Here is a 15,437-nt window from a genome sequence, read left to right as displayed (position 1 = left end):
AATGTTCGCGAAACTGTCCTCCACAGCGCGTCCGGTCGTTCATCTTCGGGAATGCCGTTATTTAGAAACAACAAGCCAGAACGAGCTTTTTGCCGTTGCTGATCACAAAAGCGCCAGTCTGCACACAGCCTTTTAAGCTGGCTCTCTGTCTGTTTCCCCGCCCGGCAGAAGTGTATTTGGAGTGCATCCAAGATGCTGCTCCCTCACAGCTTCGGTTTGGATTCATTTTCAGATTCGCACTGACCCAGATTCGATTCATCTTTAATTGCGGCAGCCTAGATCCAATACACAACACCAGCGAAGCGCGAATTGCTTGTAATGTTTTCAGCGCCCGGCAGATGAGGCAAGACGATAATTGAGTTCAAAATGCGCCCTGGCAAATGTTAATATAGTTGCCGCATCATTCGCTAATCTGCAACGCGTTTTAAATAAAAGAGAAACAAACAAATCAGTTGTTGTCGTTGCAGGGGAAAATGGCAAATTCAATCAGAGAGGACGAATAACTTGCAAGAGGCACCTCTGCCTGAGTTGAACAACCGCCGAAGAGCCGGCGAAAAAAAGAGCCCCAATGCTGCCAAATTCAACGCCATTGCGGACAAACAACTTCTCCCTCTGGCCATCATTAACAGCGTTTTTTGTGTCTTCCAGCGTCTTAACACTCACAACTCTAAGTCGAACGCCCAAGCCTCCAGATTGCCAATGCTGCTGCCGTGTTCAAGCTGGATGTTGCTGCTGTGCCTGCTGTTGCTGTTGCTACTTTTGGATGGTGATCTATTGGAGGGTTGTAACTTTTGAGATGCAGTCTCCATGTCGCACAGTATGAAAATGAAAATAAAAGAAAACGAAAGCTGGGCAAGGTTAGCTTGAGGCAATCACCACCAACCAACAACAATCCATCCGACAAACCACCATCCCACCAGCAACTTGCCCCACTCACACACTGACCGTTGCTGCTGGCAAGGCCAGGGAAATTGCAGCATCTGCAAATGTCAAACGGATTTCACCCCCAGCATTTAGCATTTGTCGTTCTTATGAACAACATTGACATTTCGGCTTTATCGTTGAGAGCCAACTTAATACAGAACCCCCATTACACATATAAATATTCAGGCTGCTGCTTGTTGTTGTTTCGCTGCCGGTTGTGAAAATGAAATGCCTTGTCGATGCTGGCCAATCATGAGCTTCTGACTCAAATAATAATGCTCAGTGGTGACTTGAGGCAGCCGTCAACGAAACTGATACATAAAGATCACGTACCGCTGGGCAGACAAGGCCTGGCCAGCTGTCTGAGGTTCCATGCTCCAAATTGCCATAACGACTCTTTCCATCTCGATTTAACTTGATTCCCATCTGTAGCCAAGGTAATGTACATTTGATTATGACATTTTCGTAAATTAAAAAGTCTTTGCCTCTCTTTTAATGTGGATCGAACAGGAACTGGTGAGGCTAGTATTAAAGACGTGCCGAGTTAGGAAATTCATCCTGACAAAACGGTCCTCGGGGCAAGAAAGCAGGTAAATTTTCAGCAATGCTTATGTTGGGGTGCGGGTAAAGACCCTAGAACATAAGAGACAAAAAGAAGCTTTTCCAAACCAATAAGCTTTCTGCATTACCTTTGGGATGAGGACACTCTATATTGAGATCCTTGCCCAGTTACAAAAGCTTACCACAATGGTCAAATGATAATATCTCTCTTTGAACAAACTGGCATATATCCACGTTCGTTCACACTTCAACAACCTTCTGGAATGGTCGCAGTGAAGGCCGTCGGGGCGCAAGTGCTTGAACAGCTTAGCAAATACTAAATTTCATAATGTCCTTAATGTAGTCCAGCTCGGTGGTTAATGAAAGATTTAGCTTGGCTCCAACTGTACACTTATGATTGGAAATATACTTAGCATTAGGATAACAGCTCATGAAACTTCTCCACATCATTGTAGGCGTGCCCAAAGTCTACACAAAAATCTCTTAATTTAGAATTGGGGTCTCAATCTGAATAAATATACTGCAGATATTGAAACCTTGGGCTGACTCGCTTTCATTGAAGCCATGAAAATCAGCAAAAATATCAAATAAAACTGAGCCATGATGTTGTAATTAGCTATGGAAAATTACTACTGTCTGGTTTAAAAAAGCCAAATGCGTTCTATAAGGGCAACCAGTCGTGATAATGGTTTTCACATTATACTCCCAATAATAATTGATATTTTTTGTGAGATCACATTTTAAGTGGGCTTCTATACAAATTCAGAGCTTACAGTTCAAATTGTATAGATAATGTCTCTTGTTTATGGCTCTAAATGCAGTTAGTCCATTAAAGTACTCTACTAAAAATAAAAAATTTTTAAATTTTGTGTTTATATATTATTATTCAATATTATTTCGCCCACGACTTAACGTTCAAGTACACAGCCGCCTGCGGGAGGAACCACTTGGATAAAAAGCTGGGCGGTGGCACAAACATAGCAAGGGCGTCTTCAATACTTATATTGGCGCAGTAGTAAATCAATCCCCGTAATATCCCTCGATAGATTTAAAAAAACCAATATAAAATATAAAAACCATGAAATTCAACCTCTTTGATGGGGCACTTTCTGAGGTTACGATTGTTTACTTTGACGATGGCGCATTTTGAACATATTCGGATGGTCATAGTTCCTGAACTATATCGGCTATGACGCGGCATCACTCCATCGAAGGTAATAATCAAAACTTCCTAAATAAATTAGTTGTCTTAAATCTGAGAGATCTTTAGCATATGCCTTGATATTGTTGAGTTCCGCATAGCAATTGAAGCTCCACGTTCAATAGGGATCGTCTAAGCTTCCAATCGTGCAATTTCATCTGATCCCCATATTTAGGGCGCATCTGGTATCAAAGCAATCCCATCGTATTCGCCTCTGTGGCATATAGATAATTAATAAAATACTTTATTTAAACTAATATCTCACCTTGGCGCCCATTGTAATGAATCAAATGGATGAGTAAAAATCATCCGTAGCTCATCCACAGAAATACTACGGTTGATCAACAGACGATGGAAAACTAAATGAGGTGGTTCACTGATTGAAATTGTATTGAATTATTAGGGTAATTCATTAATCCGTGCAGTAACATAATTGTATATTTCATTATTTTAATACCCAATTAAGTGTAAAATGTGTGTTTGAAAATGTAGAGTGGCCAAACTATGGTAAAACTTAAGTTCTATAAACATTTGTTTCTAAGTCTAAGCCTACATCAAATCCCCATTATATAAAAAATATAATCCTCAAAAGTATGCAACAATTTAATAAACTCATGTAAATGTATGATTATATGTCAAAGTCAAAAAGATTGTGTTTTAAAGTGCTCTGCTAAACATGATTATCAAACTATACTTAAATTCAGAGTTATAAAAAATGTGGATATATATTTGTATTAAAATATATGTTCACTTTCAAGGAAATTTTACAATAAAAATCATTACAAGAACTTCTTCCTTCTGGCCTTTTCTTTTGCAAGCTCAAAGATGTCCGTGGAGAGGATATTGTTGCATGGGCTATCTTTGTATAAAGAAGTCCGTTTACAAAATTCTGATTCGGCGTGTATAAGCGGCAAATCGGCAACCGAAATGTTTTCTTTTAGACTCGAATTTTCCCCTGCAATGTGAGGTCAAAAATAATCACTAATTTTTAATCTTTAAATTAGAGTACTTATTCACTCCTTGAAAGGACATCTCCAAGCCAGAGCGGTGCTGTTCCTGGCCAAAGTGGTAGCCACTGAAAGGTCAATCAATGCCTTTCTGGCGTTCACGCAAACCTGTGACACATAAATCGAAGGTGATATCGTATATTCGCTATGACTTTTTTAGCATTTGAACTAGAGAATACCTCTAAGCGAACCATTAAACGCAGCCAATTTATGGATAATATTTACAGATGCTTCCAGGTGGTCCTGTATTCTTAGGAGTCAGAATCTTGAAATATAGATCAGCAAAATAGTGGGAATCACCACAACATAACAACCATCATTGGTGCAGACTCCATTATACTGCCAGGTTCTTAGGAAAGGAAAGTAAAATAATCAGATCTTCAATGTGTTTCCCGGTAGACATTGAATCAATTTGGCTGTATCTATATAGGAGGTATTTGCAGCAGACTGTTTATGATGCCGAAACACTCAGAGAAATGGCTTCATTCTGGTGGCACAATGGTCGATCAACTGATCCCACGATTGGCCCACATTACTGATCACTTCAATGAAGTGGCATAATACACACCTAATTTTGACTATTTGTTCACAGCATGCAACATCCACAAAACAAAAGCGTGCGCCAATGAAAAGCTTAACGGTGAATGCAGTGGAGACAACAGGCCATAAAAATGTAGAGGTATTGTTGGCCATATAATTGAATTGATACCACATCATGAAGACAAACAGGCCGCCCAGTGGACGTATTGATGGCATGCATCGTGAATTGATAAATAACCACAATCTAGCTCATAGAGCCGATAGTAACCACGAACAATGCGGAAACCCAATGGGTTCAATGGAACTTTAAATTTTTTTTGGCCGAGATACAAAAGAGCCAAGTTAAAAAAATAACCTGTGACACAAGTCTGATTAAGTTTCAGCTGGTAAAAGAAATGTTCTTCACTCTTTCTGCCCGCAGATCGCTAATGTTCACGATGCTGTTTGATTTAGAATTAAGATATTATTGAAATCAAAACGAGAGAACAAAATCGAATCCACTCTTTCGGTTTCTGTTTTGGCTTATAGGATTCCATTGATTCATCGTGTGCTTCAGTCAACAGTTCGAGGTCTCTGAGAAAGCCTGCTGCTCCAATCTCACTGAAAACGATTGTGATACGGCCTTGAGACCTGAAGTAATTTTTGCCTGGCTTAGCACCCTGATTGCACATTTAGGTCATCAATTTAGCTTTCAATTCAGTAATTGTTTTGGCAGGATGATCAGCAAAGAGCCACAAAACTGCTAAGTAAGGCAAATCTTAACACTTATTTTATTTTGGCAGCATAATGACGTAGAATCTCAGCAAAGCCTCAGCTCAGCACAGCTCACAGCTCCTCTAGCCCTCAAATCAACAGTGATCTGAAATATTTATTGTAATCTTTGTTTTGGATATATAATCTTTTGTTTTTCTCCTGTCATTTTGTAAAATATCTTTTTAATTTGTCTCAGTTCTTTGCATTTCAATCAGCAAACTGGGTTTAGTTCTTGCGGATGTTTAATTCTTTACTTCTCAAGGCGTCTTGTAGGGATGCAGTCGATGTCTCTAGAGCCTTCAATAGCATGGGACTCAGGGGTGGGTGGTGGTGGCCAGGTGATCACGATTGCTTGAAATCCGTCATGAGCAGTAGGACACCAAATAGTTGTGTTTCACATCGTCATCCAACGAAGGAGCATTCGCCTAGCCATTGACTCAATTGCCCATTGTGCCTCGGTTTCACGGACTTCAGAACCATCCTGTGTGGCCTTGGAAGCCATCCTTAAGCTTCATAAACTAGTAGTATTGAAGCTTTTGATTAGGCCTGTAGCCCAAAATTATATTAACCATAGGAATAGAATCTCACTGATAATGGTATTGCAGCCATATGTACTCCACATTGAGTTCCAGAGAAATACGGATCATTGTTCTCTCGTAGCCAAAGCGAAAAGGCAACCACAGAGCAGGCGCAGCAACCAATAATAGAATTTATACTGGCAGGATCTCTAATTCATGTCCTTACCGATGCCATCAATTCATACAATCCAACTGCTGATATCGAGGCGACTGGTGCAGGATCCCAGCGGTAAACGAAAGGAACTCTTATATGAGGCAACGAAATTAGCGAAACACTCTCCCTAAAACCAAGATAAAATTCTAAAATAAAAATATTTAACATGTAAATTAAAAATGTTATTAACAATAGACATTGAACTGTTCGTGTTTTTTGTTTCGTTCGTCGCTGGCCTTTTCACAAATGGGTGGAAATTTGGTAAGAGAATCTTTTAAACCGCCAATGCTCACGATTGGTTATTTTAGTGTTTGTTTTTTTTTTGGTTGGTTTCTTCTAATACACATAAATAACATCATAAAGGTCTTCACTCTACTATGGGCACTAGTCATCGGCAATGAATCCTATTCTGGTTCTCGAAGCGTTTTGGAACCAACATGACAACATTTTTTTAGCCCTTCCGTCTGGCCACTTTTGCATAAATGATATCATCTCAACCTATTGCCTTGAAAATCGAAATGTTGAACAATAAAAACTTTGGATTTTATTTTTGGACACAAAGTCTATGAATAAACGACAGGAGTCAAGCTCTAAGGTGAGTCCCATAGGTAAAACTCACTACCATCTGTATGCGCATCTGGCCCAACAGGTTTTGCAGTCTATTAATTTTAACGAAATGTTTGTATCGCTGTTTTTTATTTTTTATTGGTAGAATTGTGAATTTAGACCTACATTAGTAGCTCAACATCTGATCGGATGGAAAGAGGATACCAGAGATTATCAGTGTCAGTGGAAGTGGAATGAAAAAAAGCCAAAGCTGCTTCAAAACCAGATATTAACTATTGTGACTTTGGCTATAAAGATTATTAGAGGGCCATTCTTGTTTAGCGCCAGTTTTAGGCTTCTTCATGACCATAAAATTAAAAACATTTGACTTTTTAGTTTCGAAAAAATCTTTAATTCTTTATTTGCAGCTAAGGCTAAAAGAACATCTTACATAGTTCTTTACAAGAGTGAGTTACATAATGTTCCAGGACGAGGGAGTCAAACCAGACATTTGGTATGCAAAAAACCTCAACCTCACCTTGTTGGCTTGGACTACGTGTAAATGTTTCTAATTTATAGACTATTTGCACAAAGTTATGGCTGTGAAAACAATATTCCCTGTATTTATTTGTAATTTCTTGTCCATGGTTATTATTTTTTTAACATTTTCTTTGTTGATTTCTAAATTGATAAACTGACGATATCACATGAGTCCACAGTGGCAAAGTTCCGGCGACTAAAAGAGATCTGAAGAAATTCGCTTAGAAGAGAGTCGTCGGGAAGAAAGCAAGAAAATTAGACTGTTGTTTTAGTGTGGTGTTGTCCTCAAATCCGTTTGAGTCGGTTCTTCGCTAGTCAGGTGGATTGGCCGGCCAGTATAACCTCCCAAGTGGAGAGAAGGAGGGAGGAGGGCCCAGCCCATACTTAGTGTCTTATGTGTAATTGTCAGGGGATGGGGATTGGGGAGGTTGGAAAGCAATCTTCAAAGTAACACCGCAGCATCACTTAAACATTTGAAGTGGGGGATTAGAATCGTTGGTCAAAAAGTGGCTTCAAAAGTCTTGGTCCTCTCTAACGACGCCTTGGCGGGGAAGGCTGAGCGGGTAGTCCAGGAGTCCTTCTGGATCAGCTACGGCGGGATTGGGTGGTGGTGTTGGCGGAGATATCCTCAAACCCCAGAGGCCCTGGAAACCGTTCTCAACACTCAAAGGAGTAGTTCAGGGTAATCGGGTTGCCCTCGGGCGAGGTCGATACGCACTGATCCCCTGGCTTGGAATGATCACATCACCAACCAAAAAGAGGAGGGGGCTTCTTCAGGTTCGCCAGTGTCCTCAGCCTCCATCCATTGGCTGTCTCTCGCATCTGAAAGTGCAACCAACCTTTAAAAATTAAATAAATAGTCCTCGCTTCGGAGGGTTTGGAACCAAAATTCCCACCTTGAATTTTTGTATTTTCTGTTTTTATGCATCATGTGGCTGGCGCCAGGCAATCAAATTAATATTCAATCAACAGTTTAACTTTTAGCATTTCAGTGCAGACTTCCTATTTGGATATGGTTCATTATCCATATATCGTTAGGCTTAAATAGCATATTCTTCTCAGTTTCCTTTATTGAATACAATATCTGGTTTGTTAATGGGGTTAGGGAAAGTGTTGTTGGGGGATAACCTAAAGAATTAGTTTAGTCAATCTGCGGTTTAATCACAATGTGAATGATTTCGGGTGCTGTTCATAAAAGTTAAAATTGAGCGCCGTAAGGTAAAACTTTCAAATTATGGTTGTTAATGACAAACAAATATGAAAGCTATATCATCTCAGATAATTCTAAAGGCCCGGCTGTAACTACAATGAGTTTCGGAGACGTGAGAAAATTAAAGGTTGAAGTTCAATTAACGTCCAGGGCTAATGAGCTAATTAACACGTATTGTAATGACTGGTTTAACTACTCGTTAATAGCACACAGTTCGAAGTTTGATTATGGTATCTCTCTATGCATGAAAACACTAAATTGCATTGCTATTTTTGAAACTAATAAGATCAATTATGCCTCCTTAAACCCAAATTGATAGTAATAACAATATAAATTACTTACGCATAATTGGAGGACCATCTGGCTTCTATGTTGGGACTCCTGGCTGATGGGCAATAGGCTCGTCCCGCTTTTGTGGGCAACCTGGCAGCAGCTCATCAAGGCGGCGACCAGCAGACAGAGAGCAAACTGTCGCAGGGAAAAGCAAATGGAGTGTTCCGCAATGTTAACTGAGTTAATAAACATCTTGAAATCGTGCCCCGATGCTATGGATGCCATTATACAACGTCCCCGGACCCGAGAGTGACGAGATTTATTGCCTTAGCTATTTTATTTGCCGTTCTCACATACCGAGCTTTTTAATAGACACCTTTTGAGGTCGGCAAATGGATGCCAATTAAATATTTTCCACATTTCCACACACACATTGTATATGTGTGACTCAATTAACTTGTTACACAAAGAGCATAAAAATAGAGGGGCGTGGTCTCCATGTCCCATTAAAGGTATCTTTCGTTTTTATACTGAAGAGTTCACTCCAAACTCGACTTTTAAGCAATTGTCTCTGAACTGAACACTAAACTGAACTGAATGGGTTTCATTATCCATTTGGGATTCCAATTTCGTGTCTGAACTTTTCGAACCGATGGACAGCTGCCAGGTGTTGGTCCATTGGTCTGACTCTGACCTTGCGTGGCGTACTGTCTGCCTCGGAATCCGAATCCGTTAATTGCCTTTGGCAAATTTGCCCATTCAAATGGCAAGACGTGTCTATACCCCCGTTGGCAATATGCTAGCTATGTTTTTGCACCCGCCTTTACAGCCGGCGCCTGATAATTGCCCGGAAGATTTACCAAAAAAACAGCGTAAAAGGGTCTTTTTCAAGTAGTAAAAAAGGCTTCAAAAACTCACCTTTGGCGATTGATTTACGAGTACTTTTACAACCCTACCATGTCTGGTTGTATGTTTTATGGGAATATGAACGAAAGATGATGAAATGCTTAGGATGTATATCTCTGACACCTTTAAGTGGAACGACTTTTTCCCAAAATGTCAAGGGCTTAAAAGCAGAAGATAATTCTTAAAGAATTTCCTAATTCTAGTCTTTGGTTTTGAATACATCAGGAATCTCTAAAAGCCGGTATCCTATAATTCACAGTCTAAGCCACATGATTTGAGTTTACCTTGATAAGTTTCTACCAAGTTATGCACTTTTACTTAATAACCCATTAAGACCCATCCTTTTTCGACACTTTCTTTTAACACTTTACATCACTTTCGACTCCTGTTCACCACTTACGTTCTTCATCTCTTGTTAGAAGCTCAAAAGTGTAATCAAAGACAAAATTATCCTTTCGACTGGGTCCTCAGCGCACTGCAGTTGTTAATTGAACGAACGTTTTTATTTAATGATGCCCAATACCGGCAGGTAGTCTATTATACGAAAAATTGCACTGGCGAGGGGGCAGCAAACAATTCAGTTTCAGTTGGCAAAGCGTTGCACACATAGACAAGATGCAAAGCTGCGACACGAGTACGGCCAAAACCAACAACGAACATCTAACTACCAACTTGGCTAGCTGGGGGTATGGAGATGGGTGGGTGGTTGTCGAGGTGCCTAGCTAAAGAGAAAAGAAGAAAAACTAAACTAAAGATTCAACGCCTAAGTCGCAGTCGCCGTTGCAGTTGCAGTTGTCGTTGCCGTTGCAGTCGACGTCACCGTTTCCAAAGATCAGCAGAAACGACCGCAGACTACAGAGGCGGCGGTGGCGACGGGGCGGCTCAGCTGTTCTGGGCTGGAAATAAAGAACTAACTCTGTACTAAGTACACTTGAATTTATGCAATTGTTTCAGGTTTTCTTGCAGAGCATCTACACATTTAAATCTATTGCTTGGTAATTGCATCAGCCGGCGGAAATGGATACACAGGGCTAAAGAGATTACAAATTGACCTTGATTTATTATGATCATCATTATAGATTTAACTGGGTCTCAAACAGGAAAATTAAAATGTTGCAATAAAGACAGTGTGTTCATATATACATTTTGTAACTTTAAAATTTCTGTTCTAGTTTTTTATATTAAAATTAATAAGTTTATTAATAATAAGTTGATTTTTATTGAATTCAGTAAAGTACTTAAACTCAAAGAGGTAGAGATTCTAAAATCAACTACTTTGTAAAATTGTTTTCCAAAACACTGTAAAAGGTTCTAAAAAGGGCATAAACAATACCTTAATGATTGTTAAAAAGTAAAAGTTCAAAGTAAACTTAGCAATAATCTCTTCTTGTTTTTCTTAACATTATTCCTCAAGATTTTTTTCATAAACGTCCCAAGGTTTTGTAAGCCTTTTTAATTTTAAAAATAGTTACTTAAGACACCAATATAATAAGTAAAATCATTTTTTCCCCTCGAGTGTAGACCCCAGCAAGCGACAAAGAAGAACGGCCGATGGATACGCCCCAGATAAATAATGATAATGATAATAAAGATACCGATCTCGGCCGCTGGCGTTGCCACCTGACTCGAAATGGGGCAAACCCAGTAACTAACTATTTTGGAGGGGTGAACCATTGCATTTAAATGCGCTGCATTTAATCGACTATCGCAATCAAAAGTCAGGCAGCCATCGGAGCGGCTTTAGTTGGTACCCAGTACTTGGTATCCAATGACTCTAGTACCCAAGCCCAAAACCCATGGGCAGACCTCAAACTGAAGCCGTGCACGGGGTCAAAATGCCAGAAATTGCTAAACGCCAAGTTGTTGTCGTCGCTGCCAAAGTGTAGGCGCGTCTAATGAATAGCTTTGGGCCAGCAGATGGGGCCAGACTTTGTCTGCAACATCGGCCTGAAACCCCATCCTCCCGAGCTCCATCCTCCTCTAACTGCAGCTCTAACTCCGACACAGACGGCGACAGAATTTCGTGACAAGATTGTCCCAAAGATTGTGGCCGTATTGTATTGTTATTGTCTTTGGCAACCAAAAAGATCAGAAAAAAGAAGAACCCCATATAGTATGTGGGTATATACTATTGCCGAACTTAGTTTTTTTTTTCCCTCAACTCTTTTTGGCCTGAACTGAGCAAGTTAAAGGCGAAGTCGTCGAGGTGGAAGTCAAAGTCTGTGGCCAATGCCTGATTATTGTTCCCTCGAGCTTTTTTTTCGGTTAAGGTGCAATAATTATGAAGACATTCGACTGTTTTTAATTTTTAATATTTATTGTACTAGTTGTAAATGGTTTTATGGTATGGTATGTCGTCTGCCTACCAAGATTTATGTTCTCGGCTCAGCATTTCCCCATTTGACTTATTATTAGGCGGCGGAACGCGAAATGTTACGCATGGCTTCGGCGTTATAGAACCCGATGCCACCAAATGTCAGTTGGCTATACGCCGTCTGGTTATATGGCTATATGGTCATACTCGGTTGCCCAACCTGGTTCTCGCCCGCTGTCCACTTTGAAGGTCGCAGCGCGTTCTTTACGGCATACAACGTAATTTGTTTTTAAAGACGTTTTGAGTAGTGTCTGCAATTTGATACCCAGCAGGGGGACGGGCATGATGGACACGCGGTAGCGCTCGATCTGAGGGTGCCAAGTTTTGTCTGCTGATTTATGGTGCTCATTTCAGTGCTGGAAAAGTGGATTGGTTTGTCTAATGATTTTAGAATGCTCTAGATTTATGATCAAAGTTTATTAATAAAATATATTGGTAGCATTAATAATAAGAAAAATTCTTTAGATTTTTAGTACCTTAAAAATAAGGTTTCGATTTTCAACTGGTATATAGTCCTATGGGTAACTTTTTCAGACTAATAACTTTGGCTTAAAATCTTTGCCAAAGTTCAAGATATTTCTGTGACATCAAGATTGCTTTTAAGCTTTTTAAAATCTTAAAAAAATCGAAAAAAATCCTTTTCAGCTCAAGATCAAATGTTAATGCCAAAAGACAACTCCCAAGTAAGCCCCGATCTTTGGAGTGGCATCTCTGTTAATCGGTTGTCCGCATTGATTTAGCTATTGCGTAAGAAGCTATAGCCGCCTTTTGGACAACTCTTAGGCTTGGCCTGCGGTCCAGCCTGGCATACTTTGCTCTGGCTAATGCTAATGTCAATGCAGGCATAAATAAATAATTGCACACCACCAAGCGGACGACCAGCGAACCAGTTGCTGCGGTTAAATGTCAGTGGTTCTGGTCATGTCGCGATCCCAGCTACTGCAATTTGGTGGAAACTAAAGCTCGGACTGGGGTATTGCCAGTTGGTTGGTTGCTTGGTATAAGCTGCCCATTTCATGGTCAAGGATAAAGCCAACTTTTGCTCTCCATTGGCCAACTGAACTGGTTCGTTTGGCCAGGAAGGTGAGTCGGGCGAACTAGAGCAGATAGCATAATATTATGAATCACCCACCTGGCCTTTAGCTAACGCTATGCTAATCCGTCTGGGTATCTGATGAGCGTTGGGCTCAGCTTTATTAATGTGATTTATGCAAATTGACAGAGATCTTAAATGGCAGAGGGATCGATCTGCAGCACGTGGGCGTCGTTGATTACACTAGGCTGGCTCATGGCTAATTAATGCAAATCGCGGCCAAGACATTTGATTTGATGCGGGGAGTGGATCTTCGGAACTCCCCCTATATATGAATTTGTTACGCCAATGTTCTGACATCAAACTAAACTCCGCTATTTACCTTCATTGCCAAGCAATTACTTACCTCTCTCAGTTAAGTTCCCATAGTTTAACTTATGTATAGGACAGCTTAAATATTTCATTCATTTTATTTATTTCATATTAACCCCATTTTAGGTGCACAAATTGAAAAACTATTCGCAATATTATATCCGCTACACCACAAACAATGCCTAGAGTTATGATATCTTTGTAATTTAGAACCCTGGATCGTTTCAATTGCAAACTTTCGGTTGTTGTTGGGCCAAAATACGTAGCGCATATTGTGTAGAAAACAATATACTTGCTGAGAAAAATGGAAAATCGTTTGGCTCGTGTCAAGTGCGGGAAATAAGGGGATTCCCTCCAGCTTCCGTTTATCGGTTGCCATAGTGACCAATTGACCCAAGACATTTCAAAGAAACGCTTAAAACGATTCCACTTATTGTCTAGTAAACGCACCTCTCCTTTCCTGTAGATCAAATCTGATGCACATAAAACCTTATTCTTTGTCACCCATCCATCGGTCAGAAAGACCTGCGTTTCACCGGTTTGCATGTCGGTCACCTCGATGCGGCGCAGATACCAATTTGGATAACGTCCAGCGTTGTCGTGAGAGACCATTATCTTTGTCGGTATACGAATATCGCAAGTACGTATCCAAATGAAATATGTAGAATTCTGTTTAAGCTGAATATTTTCCGGATCCTGTGCAATTATAATCTTCTGTTTAGTATTTTCTGGTCCGTAGAGTACCAATGTTACGGAGGCTGTGGTACCAGCATTAAATCTACCACTGGTTCTCAATGAGATTATTATATCGTGTACATCTCTGTTTGATTCATCATCCAATTCACATTTAGGTATGAAAATCGTCTTGGCGGGCAATTTATTTCGGTATAAATATAACAAAGCTATCCATACCAATAAAGCTATCATGGCAGCGTAATAGAGGCCAGCAATTATAAGTTTGGCACGTGCCTCTGCGTAAGGAGAAACTGGCACTTTAATAACAGGAATATAATACCAATAGTTGGTATATGTTCCAAGAACATTGCAAACGCAACGAATGCCCTGTTTTACCGTGAGATCCATAGATGGGTAGCATCCGTATTGTAACCACTTTTGACCTTCTGGAGGATCTTTATAAGACCACGTGTCACAGCTACGAATTTGAAAAACGAATGCAAAAGACGCCGGTCCATTTTTTATAGGTATGTTCGAGCTAAGTTTTATGGGATGTTCAGAGAAAATTCTCAATGCAATATAAGCTCGTTGTGGCTTATGACAATTATTTCGCAAGAGAAGAATTTTATGTTTAACGCCAGCGGGCACTATGCATTTTGATTTGGAAATTTCGCGAAACAAAGGCCTTTTTGTTTTTAGAACAATCTGAAGTTTATGAGTGGCTTTGACAAAGTGAACAGCTAACAATGTATGCTCCATTAGCATTATCCGGAACATACGTACTTCCTGAAGGGAGGCAAGGGTACCTTCTCTCATACAGTTGGCGTATATTCCGGCCTTGATCTTTGACTCTTTACGGATTAAAATTGCCTTGAATTTTTCAGGATAGTATGAAATATTCGTCCTGTAGCTAAATTTACTATAATTAAGAGGTATCTGCGTAGTGAAATTATCGTAATGTCGATAAATCCGCACAAAAAGTACAAGGGAACTGGGTTGCCTTTCAAGCGGATACCACCATTTAAGTTTTTGCCTTAACGACACGATCTTAATGCAAACTCTGCCTTTTTTCGTTTTCAGAACCTCTTGAATAAGTTCTGGCGTAAACATTACTTTATGAATATTATCGCTAGTTGTGAATCGGAATGGCTTCCTTGGAATCTTTTCAGCACACCAAATCACCAATGAAACCTTTTGTTTCGTCTTTCTTTCATCAATTAGGTCTGTTCGGAAAAGTCCATTGGAGTGATAATTTAAATGGCGATGTAAACGTTCCGTTTCCCAAGTAGAATTCAGCCAAATAATCCAGGGATAAATGAATTCTTCATTTTCCAATGCTTGAATCTTGGCTAGTAACTTATCAATAAGGGACTGCTTTACTTGCCCCATTAAGAAAGCCTGGTAATACTCGTTATAAATCGGCCATGGTGGGCGGGAAGTTCTTTGGGTTAACCTCTTCATTATTTCATAGACCTCTCCACAAGCTAGTCGAGTATCGATGAAAGGCTCCCTCGTAAGAAAGGACACATCATCGTTTTGGTATATTTCCTCAAAGTTACTATTGATCCTGTTAACAACCTTGATTAACAAAGTATCCTTTTTTGTTCTTCGGAATATAAACGGTGTGCTAATGTTATAGTCAGGTTAGCCAATCTTGCAAGTGAACTTTCAGACTGAGGTTGGATTGCCGAAAAAAGTTCTTAACATATTTATTCCAGATTCCGCACTAGTTATATGCGATGCTATAGATTGTATGCTTTGCAAATACCTATGCAGGAATGCTTTCTCTG

This window comes from Drosophila eugracilis, unplaced genomic scaffold (genome assembly GCF_018153835.1).
Source record: "Drosophila eugracilis isolate 14026-0451.02 unplaced genomic scaffold, ASM1815383v1 contig_81, whole genome shotgun sequence".
NCBI classification, from domain to species: Eukaryota; Metazoa; Arthropoda; class Insecta; order Diptera; family Drosophilidae; genus Drosophila; species Drosophila eugracilis.
Note: the sequence above shows the minus strand (reverse complement) of the source record.